The following is a 12,215-nucleotide window of genomic DNA, read 5'->3' as shown; positions in this document are numbered from 1 at the left end:
GGAAAATAAAGAAAGCCTGTTGCTAAAAGTTACCTTGTACCTGATTATTATACAACATATTTGGTGATGAGGACGGCATAATGAAACCTGCACATCACCATGCAAGGAGCAACGCCTCCGCCGCCGTTTCTGCAAACACCAGATAGGCCTGCCATTCCATGGCCACAATGGGAACCCCTATTCACGACATTTGTGGAGGTACTAGGAGGTGCAGGGTATTCCGCTGCGAGGCGCAGAGCAATGTTATTCCTCCTTGGAGTAGAAGAACAATGCATTTTCGCTGGCCTTATGCCCAAAGCAGGTGGTGAGAACAATGATGTGTACAAGGAGGCCGTGAGAAGAATTCTGAAGCAGTTTGCTAGCAATGACCACACAGTGCTGCACACAATTCGATTTTATGGATGTAAAAAGGAAGTGTCAGAACATGTGGATGATTTTGTAACCAAGTTGTGGGAACTAGCTGCACTATGCAACTTCGGAAATAATGTAGAAGGTATGATCTGCGACATGTTGACTGTCCGCACCAACAGCAGGAAGGAGCAAGATAAGTTTATATTGGAAGAGAACTTCAGCTCGACAAGGCTGTAAAGATAGCGAGGGCCTTAGAAGAGACTGCGGGCAACAGAAAGAGTTTGCAGACAGCTCAGTCCCAGCAGAGGGCCAGGCGATCACCTTTAAAAACAGAAAAGGAAAGCAAGTGACTGACGCAATGGTAGAGAAATGGGGAAGAAAGGAGCCACTAAAGTGCCACAGGTGCACCAGCACAAAACACTTAGCCAATGACAGAGAATGTCCAGCGAGGGACAAGAGTGCTCTGTAGGCAAGAAAATCAGACACTTTGCATTGGTTTGCAGGTGGCTCAACAAAAATGACGACCACCAATGCAGAACACTACTTGGAAGCAGATTCCAAATGAGAAGAAGAAGGGAGATCCAGAGTTTTGATGGTAAACAGTTCAAGAGCCATAAGGGAGAAGCCCCACTGCATGATCAGGATGAAGGCCATGGAGACAAGTGTGATGGCAGATTCAGGCTCAGATTTGACCATATTACCCTTACAAACATACAAGGAAATGGTGGGAACCGACAGAGTTGAAGTACTCAGCATGCGCCATAAGCCCACTGTGTTTGGAGGTGCGTCAGTGAACCTGTTAGGGTACATCAAGGGTGTTGTGGAGTTCAAAAGAAGAGATACCACAACAAAAGTATACCTGTCCAAAGAAGGCCCAGCCATCCTAGTATGGGAGGACAAAGCCAAACGTAAGATCAAACTGGATTCCAGCACGGAAGATCAGGTATTGGCAGTCAATACAGGAGCAGTGCTGATAGTGAAAGAAGACTTCCCCAGATTGTTTTCAGAGGGTCCAGGGAAAATCAAGAACTTTGGTCAAAGAATAATGCTCAAGGTCAACACTTCCTGTGAAGCACAAGGTGCAGCCAGTACCAGCAACGACCAGAGACACACTAACAAATCAACTAAGCAAGATGTTGAAAGAGGGTACCATCGAGGAAGTGGAAGCCTCAGAGAGGCTGAGCCCAGTTGAGCTGATATAAAGAAAACTTAGAGGACTTCAGAGTTGGCATAAACATCTGCAGCCTAAACCTAGAGGTCATTGTGGATAACTATCCCCTCACCATTATAAATTAACTTATCATCATGATGAAAGAGGCAAAGATGCTTTCAAAACTGGACATGAGGAATGTGTATCATCAGATCCATCTCGACAAAGACTCCAAACACCTCACAGCATTCATTACCCCGTTTGGGGCCTACCAGTTCACCAAGAGTCCTTTCGGCCTATCATCAGCAGCCTCAGCATTCCAGCATATAATGATGGACTCACTATGGCGAGATAGAGGAAATTTCTCCTATTTTCAGGACAACATACTGGTGTACGCCAACGACAAGGACAAGCATAATGCCACATTGAGAAAGGTGCTCACCAAATTACAGAATGCAGGGGTGAAGCTAAGGTATGAGAAGTGCATTTTGAAAGCACAAGAAGTGGAATACCTCGGGTACAAGATATCCGCCAGAGGAATCAGCGCCAAACAAAACCTAGTGCAGGCCATCGTCAAAGCTCCAGAGCCTGCCAGCAAAAACAAAGTAAGATCATTTCTGGGACTTGCAGAATACGATGCAAAGTGCATCCCAAACTTTTCAGAAATCACTGCACCACTGAGAGACCTGCTCAAGAAGGGAGCGGAGTTCATCTGGTCTGAAGCCCAGAAGGAGGCTGTGGAAAACAAAGAAGGAAGGATAGTGGAAGCACTGTGCACTACAGCCATTAAATCCTGCGAGGGACACGGTCACCACCATGGATGCCAGCACATCTGAACTAGAAGCCGTGCCCACCCAGAGGAAAGGTGATAACGAACATGTGGCATTCGCCTCCAAAGCCTGATCCAAAGCTGAAAGGAACTACTGCACCGAAGAAAAGGAGATGTTAGCCTGTGCATGGGTAGTAGAACATTTCAGGCGCATATGGCGCACAAAATTCTAATTGGTGACGGACCATAAGCCCCTTATCACATGCTCAGTCCAGGAGGAACAAAGTCGTCCACACCCTGCCTGGCACACATTGCGGCAAAACTTCAGGAATATAAGTTTGAGATAACCAACATAGCCAGGTGGGGGAATGCCCAAGTGGACTGTAAGTCTAGACTGTCCAGAAACAAAGAGAGAGCCACCACTTTCCTCCAGAATGAGTGTATTGTTGCATATATCCAAAACCTGAGATGTCCAGAGTTCCTTGAGATGAGTGAAGGTCACTGGAATGAGGAAGACAGTAAAGACCCCACCATGGAGATAGTTAGAGTGTGCTTCAGGAGTGGGTGGCCAGAAGAAAGAGCCAATCCAGAAAGCATGAGGCCTTACTGGAAGGTTTATGGAAGAAATATCAGAGGCAGAATGACTGATTCTCAAGGGCGACCAAGTAACACCCCCATCGGGAATGAGAAGGGTCATCTGTCACGACCCTCGCACCCAAAACCCCCTCTGGCAAACCCATTGGCCAGGTGGAGTCAGGACTCGGGCCTCTAGAGCCTGGCATCCTCTTCAAAAGCCCTCATCGGGCCTGTCCTGGTGCCTATGGCGACAGGCTCATACACCATGAAAAAACAATGTGCTTGGAAACTACTTTATTGTATTGTCAGCCAACGTGGAGGCATCCACATAGCTTGGTTCCTGAGAACCAAGCTATGCGGTCTAGTGTTTTGGGTGTGGTAGCCTAGGGACTACTTTTCCTGGACTATTTTGTTGGGGCTATTCAAACCACACCCGAGCAAGACAACACGCTTCTCATTACTTTGCAGCTTGCAACGTGACGCTCACCGTGTCCATCTATTCCCTCGAACCTCGGAGAAGCAGAACCTGCAAGGAGACAAAAGGAACAACATTAGCAGCAGCAATTTACCTGCAGTCTTCATCTTTAAACACTTGCAGCTACTGAGAACAGCTTCCTCGAATCTGCACGCCTCCCGGACAGAACCACCTGAAAGAGGAAGATAGAGGCAACATTAAAGAAAGCAGTAGAGACATTTACAAATTACGAACTGCTCAAAAGGCTTACCTGACTGGTCGCCTTTCGGCTAGAACCACTCCGGACATTCCACTCGTGCTGAAGAACACCGCGACCTACAAGGAAGGAAAACACAGGTTAGCAAAGGCAAGACTTTGCAGCGCTGCGCATAGCGCTTACTTACCGCATCATAGCGCTCTTAATGCGCCATCATATACCAGCAGGGCTCAACCAAGCCAGTTCACCGCGCTGAAGCTCTGCATACCTAAGGGAGAAAAAAGAGACATTTTAAACAAAGAAAGGCATGCAGGATAGCAACAAAACTAAAGAACAGCAATAAAACCTACCTGAACAATATCAAACGGACCGCCGTCAGTGAAGTAACTGGACCGCACTCGCCCATGGAAGACAACGCGCCCCTGCAAAGAAGGCAGGACGGAGAGCACGCCTAATTCTACCACAAGGCAGAACCTTCCCCACAGACCACATCAGGGCAAAGCTGAGAAGCATACCAGCGAGTAACCCGGCTGGGTGGCGTCCCTGTGGATACCAGGTGAGCGTAACAGAACGCAAAGACTACCATAACAAATCCACCTGGGCGCCATGGAGACATCAGAAATGGACCAATTGGCCCAATTACTAGGAGAGCTTCGTGCTGAGGTTCATTCTGCCCGACAAGAGACTAATGCCCTCCGGAGAGACCTAATAGTGACCAAAGAACACACTGAAGAGATTAGCAGGCAATACTTTCAATCACAGGCAGGACACACGCCTCTACCTGGAAGCAATCCAACGATGCAAAACCCTGCCATACCACCCACTCCGGTACAGATCACGTTACCTGGAACAGTGCCCCTGGCACCACCAGAAACGTTCTCAGGTGACCCACGGAACTATGCGGCATTCATCAATCAGTGCCGCCTTCATTTTCTTTGTAGGCCTGGAGCATTTCCAAACGGCCAAGCTCGGGTAGCTTTTGTCTTATCATACCTGAGTGGTAGTGCAGCAGATTGGTCGGTGCCATTGGTAGCCCATGACGATCCTCTATTACATGACTTTGGGAGGGTTCCAGAGAGAAATGGAAAAACATTTTGCTCGCCATACCCAGGAACAAGCAGTAGACAATGAACTCTTGTCCCTCCGACAGGGGATAAGGACTTGTTAACATACATTGCTACCTTCAACAGACTGGTTGCCAAAGCTAGGTGGCCAGAAAACAAAAGAACCACGTTATTCCATCAAGGCTTACGAGGAGAATTAAAGGCAGTCTTAGCCCAGGTGGTTGATCCACCCAGAGACTGTGCAGAATTCATAAATCTGGTGGTGCAGCTAGACCACCGGTTGCAGGACCGAAAGGCAGACCGGTCTAAGACGGACCCTCGGACTGTGTATGTTCGACCAAGGGAAAGCACACCCTGTGTACCTGAAAATGCTGTAGAACCCATACAGATTGGAGGAATACGGCCTCCATTAACAAAACAAGAGCGGGACAAAAGAAGACAACAACAGCTTTGTTTGTATTGTGGGAAACCAGGACATTTCCTGAAGGACTGTCCAGTAAAACCCCCAAGAAGAACAGTCGGCCACAGAGAAGGGTGAAAATAAGGAATTGGAAAACTACCAAGCTCGACAAACGTAGTGGTTAGGCTGTCGAGTGAGAAGAAAGAGTTGCTGACCTTACGCTTTGCAATACCAGTGATCTTAATTAACCACCAACAGTCGTCAAGAATGCATGTCATTGAAGCATACATCGATAGCGGAGCAGTTGGAAATTATATTGATAAAGAACTGGCAACAGAGATGGGGCTTCCTATGTATTCTGAGCCAACTGTGGACAAGGTAACCACCGTGGATGGGACAGAAATCGCTTCCGGACCAGTAACCCAGTGCACAGCCAGGGTAACCTTGCCGTGCCAGGACGGGCATCGGGAGTCTATTTCATCCTATCTCATCAAGGCACCTCAGTTCAGGCTAATACTAGGGATGCCATGGTTGGTTGCTCACAACCCTTTGATAGACTGACGGGCACGAAATTTAACCTTCCCCGGTGATTGCTCCCCTGCCTGCTATTACCAAGAGGAGAAACCCGACGTCTGTATTCCCATGACTCCCGGAGTGACAGTATCAACCCTGGGCGCAACTAATACCTTGCCAAGTGAATACCATGATTTCCAGGATGTTTTCCGAAAGGACCAAGCCAATACATTGCCGCCGCACAGGTCCTATGACTGTCAGATCGACCTTGTTCCTGGTGCACAAATCCCTTGCGGCAGGATCTCACAGAACCAGAAAACCTTCATTTGAAATCCTATTTAGACCAGTACCTTGCAAATGGATTTATCTGTCCTTCTAAGTCCCCCGCAGCCAGTCCTTTGTTATTCGTACCGAAAAAGGAAGGAGACTTGAGAACCTGTATCGACTACCGCGCATTGAACCAGATCACTGTGAAGAACCGCTACCCCTTGCCACTCATCCCTGAGATGCTAGACCAAGTTAAAGATGCCCAGATTTATGGTAATGTTAATGTTAAAGGACATTTGTACCGCACACTATCACCACTGGAGTGGTCCCCTGGCACTCTGGCGGCTCTGAAAGAGGAGGGGAGGTTGAGTTAGTGGGAGGAGGCAGGAAAAGTGCAAGAGAGCAGTGATGTGCTGTTGGCGACCTCAGCCCGGTGGGTCCGTTGGCTGGGCCTGGGGTGTTTGCATCCGGTAGTCGTCGTGTAATGTTGTGCAAGACTATGCGTGTTTTTGTTTTGTTGTTGCAATGTAGTGAGGTTTGTGCGGTTTGTTGTGCTGTAGATTTTGGTTGTGTTTGGTTTGGAGTTTGAGAGGTGTATGCAGAAAGGGAAATGTATACCAAATTGGACCTTCGAGGAGCGTACCACCTGGTCCGAGTCAGAAAAGGAGATGAATGGAAAACCGCCTTCTGTTCTAAGTACGGCTTGTTTGAATATCAAATCATGCCCTTCGGGTTATGCAACGCTCCTGCGGCATTCCAGTATTTCATGAATGACGTCTTAAGGGAGTTAATTGATGTGTGCGCCTCTAGTGTACATAGACGACATCTTAGTATACTCAGCCTCGGAACAAGATCATGTCAGGACCGATCGTTCAGTCCTCACCAAGCTCCGTCAACATCGCTTGTTTGCAAAGCTTGAAAAATGCTTTTTTCACGTCACCGAAGTAGGATTTTTTGGTTTTATCCTTCCTCCAGGAGGCATCAGAATGGACGTGCACAAGGTAGATGCCATTCTGAAATGGCCTTCACAGACATCTGTGAAAGGGGTACAAAGCATGCTGGGCTTTGCAAACTTCTACCGCCGGTTCATCCCAGACTTCTCTCAGGTTGTGCACCCAATCACAGTACTATTACGAAAAAACAATAAAAAGTTTGCTTGGACCGAAGAAGCAGAAGAAGCCTTTCAGGAACTTAAACAAAGGTTTACCTCTGCCCCAATCCTGCGACATCCTCGTCCAGACTTCGCTTATGTCGATGAAACCGATGCGTTCAGTCTCGCAATGACGGCTGTCCTTTCACAGAGAGCCTCGGAAACCTGTCAGCTACATCCTGTGGCCTTCTGGTTGAATAAGTTCTCACCTCCAGAGATTAATTATGCCATCTCGGACAAGGAACTCCTGGCTATCAATCTGCCTTTAAAGACTGGAGGCACTACCTTCTGGGAGCCAGACACATCATTAAAGTCATCACAGACCACGAAACCTGCAATATCTCAAAACAGCCAAGGCCCAGTCCTCGCGCCAATTACGGTGGCCCTTTTTCTTCGCCGAATACGATTATGTAATCACATTCCGACCAGGAGTCAGAAACGGAAAGGCGGATGCCTTACCTCGCATGGGCATAGATGAAATAGTATATACAACTCCAGACCCAGTACCTATTATACCTGAAGACAAACTCTTGGGTATCACAACAAGACACAAGCAGAACTACGAAAAGAAATCCAACGGACAATGACTCCTGATTTCTACCTCGCATGGCAATCTCAAGGAGAACAATATACCATCAAGGACCATCTACCCTTTTTTAGGGATCGCCTATATGTACCCAAGAAGGAATTACAACAGCATATTATTTCAAACTATCATGATTCACTGATCGAAGGGCATCCTGGGATCGCCAAAACCCTAGCTAAGGTGAAAGAGAACTTTTGGTGGCCTACCTGGCGTAAGGATATCATTCAGTATATTCAGTCCTGTGGTGTCTGCGCACAAAATAAATCACAGAAACAAAAACCATCTGGTCTCCTACAACCATTGGACATTCCTCCAGTTCCATGGCACACTCTTTCCTTTGAATTCATCACTGATCTACCTCCAGGCCAAGGGTTCAACACCATCCTTGTAGTTGTGGACTTATTCTCGAAGATGGCCCATGTTATTCCTCTAAAAGGCCTCCCATACGCAGCCACTTTAGCAAAAGTGTTCCTGGAGGGCGTGGTTAAACTACATGGCTTCCCTTCGGTTCTGGTCTCTAATCGAGGCAGCCAGTTTGTTTCAAACTTCTGGAAAAAATGTTGTGCAATGGCGCAGATGGACGTTCGGCTATCTACCAGTCACCAACCTCAAACGTACGGCCAAACCGAGAGAACCGATCAGACACTCGAGCAATATTTATGGTGCATGCTGCACTACGAACAAAGGAATTGGAAAGACCTAGTATGGATAGCCGAATATGCATATAACAATTCTTTGCATTCAAGCACGGGACAAACGCCCTTCTATACCTTTTATGGCAGACATCCACGTACCTCTGAACTAGACCTTCCAGCCAGCTTGGAAATGCCAGCGGTAAAGTCTCTACGCACAACCATTACTCAGGCTTTCAAAAGGGCGAAGGAACACCTTATTCATGCCAAAGAAAAACAAAAGAGATTCGCCGACCAACACCGGAAAAAGGCCCCTGATTATCAAGTAGGAGAGAAAGTTTGGTTAGCTGCTAAATTCGTACCCATCAAGGGAACCCGGACCTTTCATCCAAGATTCTTATGACCCTATACCATTAAGGCAATTATCAACCCAGCAGCCGTGAAACTGGATTTACCACCTAATCTACACATCCACCCGGCATTCCATGTGTCCCTCCTGAAACCAATGCAACCCGGCAAACGGATTGGGACACCACCTAAGCCCATACTTGTTGACGGAGAACCAGAATTCGAAGTCAAAGACATCTTGGATTCTAAATACTCTAGGAACAAGCTATATTATCTCGTCAATTGGAAAGGATTTGGACCAAAAGATAGATCCTGGGAGCCCAGTGAGAATATCCACGCACCACGTCTAATCAGGAAATTCCATCGAAACTTCCCAACCAAACCTGGGCCAGACAGAAGGAAAACCATTGGAGGGGCCTTAGGGAGGAGTGCCGTCACAACCCTCGCCCAAAACCCCCTCTGGCAAACCTATTGGCCAGGTGGAGTCAGGACCCGTGCCTCTAGAGCCTGGCATCATCTTCAAAAGCTGTCATGGGCAAGTCCTGGCACCTATGGCGCCAGGCTCATACACCATGAAAAAACAATGTGCTTGGGAACTACTTTATTGTATTGTCAGCCAACATGGAGGCATCCACATAGCTTGGTTCCTGAGACCCAAGATATGCAGTCTAGTGTTTTGGGTGTGGTAGTCTAGGGACTACTTTACCTGGACTATTTTGTTGGGGCAATTTAAACCACACCCGAGCAAGACAACACGCTTTGCGTTACTTTGCAGCTTGCAATGTCACGCTCACCGTGTCCAGCTATTCCCTCAAACCTCGGAGAAGCAGAATCTGCAAGGAGACAAAAGGAACAACATTAGCAGCAGCATCTTACCTGCAGTCTTCATCTTTAAACACTTGCAGCTACTGAGAACAGCTTCCTCGAATCTGCACACCTCCCGAACAGAACCACCTGAAAGAGGAAGAAAGAGGCAACATTAAAGAAAGCAGTAGAGACATTTACAAATTACAAACTGCTCAAAAGGCTTACCTGGCTGGTCGCCTCTCGGCTGGTACCACTCCAGACATTCCACTTGCGCTGAAGAACACCGCGACCTACAAGGAAGGAAAACACAGGTTAGCAAAGGCAAGACTTTGCAGCGCTGCGCATAGCACTTACTTACTGCATCATAGCGTTCTTAATGTGCCATCATTTACCAGCGGGGCTCAACCAAGCCAGTTCGCCGTTCTGAAGCTCTGCATACCTAAGGGAGAAAAAAGAGACATTTTAAACAAAGAAAGGCATGCAGGATAGCAACAAAACTAAAGAACAGCAATAAGACGTACCTGAACAATATCAAACGGGCCGGCGTCAGTGAAGTAACTGGACCGCACTTGCCCATGAAAGACAACGCACCCCTGCAAAGAAGGCAGGACGGAGAGCACGCCTAATTCTACCACAAGACAGAACCTTCCCCGCAGACCACATCAGGGCAAAGCTGAGAAGCATACCAGCGAGTAACCGGCTGGGTGGGGTCCCTGTGGATACCAGGTGAGTGTAACATCATCCTGTGGAAAGCCCATTCAGGGCATTTGGGGAACACCATGACGTGCCAGCGAGTAAGAGGCATACTGGTGGCCACTGATGGATCAGGACATACGCTCCATGATAGAAAGATGCTATAAATGCATAACCAAGCAAGCCCCCATGATTCCCTCAGAGATCCCCGAAAGTAGTCTGGCACAAACTGAGACTGGATTGCATTGGTCCATTAGAAACTATGGCTCCCGAGCATCGGTTTGGAGCAGTAATGGTGGATTATCTGTCAAAATGGGTAAAGGCGGAATTTGTCTCCAACATCACTACCGCAAGATTCATAGAAGGGCTCACATTTCAGAGCGAAGGCCTCCAAAAAGACATTGTCACCGACAACAGAGTTCAACTACTTTCACGGGAGAGGGAGTAATGCATGCAGAGACACAACATAAGGCAAAGGAACACTGCTTTGTACAAACCCTAGGTGAATGGACAAGTTGGGAGGGCAAACAGGTTTATCAAGGGGGCGATCCAGTTACCAACAGCATCAGAAATGGATCCCCTAAAAACTGTCAAAGAGGCCATAGCAGCCCACAGATTAGCCCCCAATGGTGTCTATCCAAAATCGCCCTTTTGCATGCCAAGGGAGAGAAGAGCGGCGTCCACACTGGCACCACCATGGTTGACCAAGGTAAAGGAAGATGAAATGAGCATGGAAGAGGTTGTCTGGAGGTTGTAAAGTAAAAAGCATGAATGAAAAAGTGGAGTGACCGGAGAAGAACGACCCAGGGTCGTGAAGTCAGGGAAGGAGACTAGATCAAAAGTTGTCTACCTTTTAAGGATCAAATGACAGGGTTGAAGTTCATCAAGCACATAAAAGATATACACAGAGGAACCAATCACGGCTGCACAGAAGATGGCCGCACATGGAACATGGAATGTGTGGCAATGTTTGAGAAGCAATAGACCATTGAGAAAACGCAAGATGAGTCCCATCCTGGCAACGGCAAAGACCCCGATGCAAAGATAGAACAAGAGCAAGAAGCATCAGCGGAAGAGGTAATAAAAAACGAGTCAGAAATCGAGACGTCGGAAGTGTCTCGTGAAATGATGCAAGCACCCTACGCAGTCGGGACGAAAAAGGGTCCTCCTAGAAAAGAGCACAGAAGACCCGTGAAGCATGATGACTTTATTATGGAATAGACATTGTTGTTTTGTAAACGATGGTGCGTAGAGAGCTTGCGAGATGCAGCACTGCTATAGTCCCATGAGATCTCGCTGCGAAGCGCGCACAGCCGCGTGAAGAGGCAAATGAGGAATAAGAAGCCGCTAGTGACACGGTGCAGTCAGCTCCTGGTCTTCCTCTTGATTCAAGGACTTAAAGATTGGCATAGGACCCAGAGGGCAAGCCTACGGCCCCAGACCCTGCATGATCTACACCTGCAGTTTATGGACTCTCTGTATACGCATTTATCAGTAATGCCTGTTACTGCATGAGGAGAATAAAGAAAGCATGTTGCTGCAAGTTACTTTGCACATGATTATTATACAACACCTTGCTTTTCTGGCCAGTGCCAAGATCAATAACCACAAAGTGGTAAGTACAAATTGCCCCTGATGCACTCAGGACCCGAGTGCTGACAGAGACTGAGGGGGAATGATCCAGGCTGGACCGCTCCTCCCTGTCTCTGTCGGTTAACCACTCCCTCTTTCACGTTCCCTCTCACCATGCCACCCACCCACAATTAGCTGTTTGAAAATGTTGTGTTGTCTAATGTAGACAAACTTTTTAAACAGGTTCATTTGCTAATTGTGGGTGCAGTGCCCTAGGGGCACAATCGTGTAATGGTATAACAACACTAGTGCCTCTCGCAGTGCTTTAAGTGGGCCGGGGCAGTCTCCTAAAAGTGGGGTGGAGCCAGGGGTCCTGCCAGGGCCCCCCGGTCCCACCACAACAGTGGCAGGACACATTATCCCACTGCAGTCGCAGCCACGACAGGAGATGCGCCCGCATTAAGACAGCAGTGCTGTGGCTGGCTGCCCCTTCTGTCAGTCACTGTAAATTCCTCTGGGGTCACCAGAGGAATTTATTTACTGTCCCTTTGTTTCCCCAGCCCCTCCCCAGGTCTCAGAGGCGTCTTTAACCCTTGGCGAACCTGGTGACTCCTCGTCATATTTGGAGGTTTATAAAAGATGGCTTGAAAAGTATACAATTCAAGC

Source organism: Ambystoma mexicanum, chromosome 4q (genome assembly GCF_040938575.1).
Source record: "Ambystoma mexicanum isolate Mex_15411 chromosome 4q, UKY_AmexF1_1, whole genome shotgun sequence".
NCBI lineage: Eukaryota > Metazoa > Chordata > Amphibia > Caudata > Ambystomatidae > Ambystoma > Ambystoma mexicanum.
Note: the sequence above shows the minus strand (reverse complement) of the source record.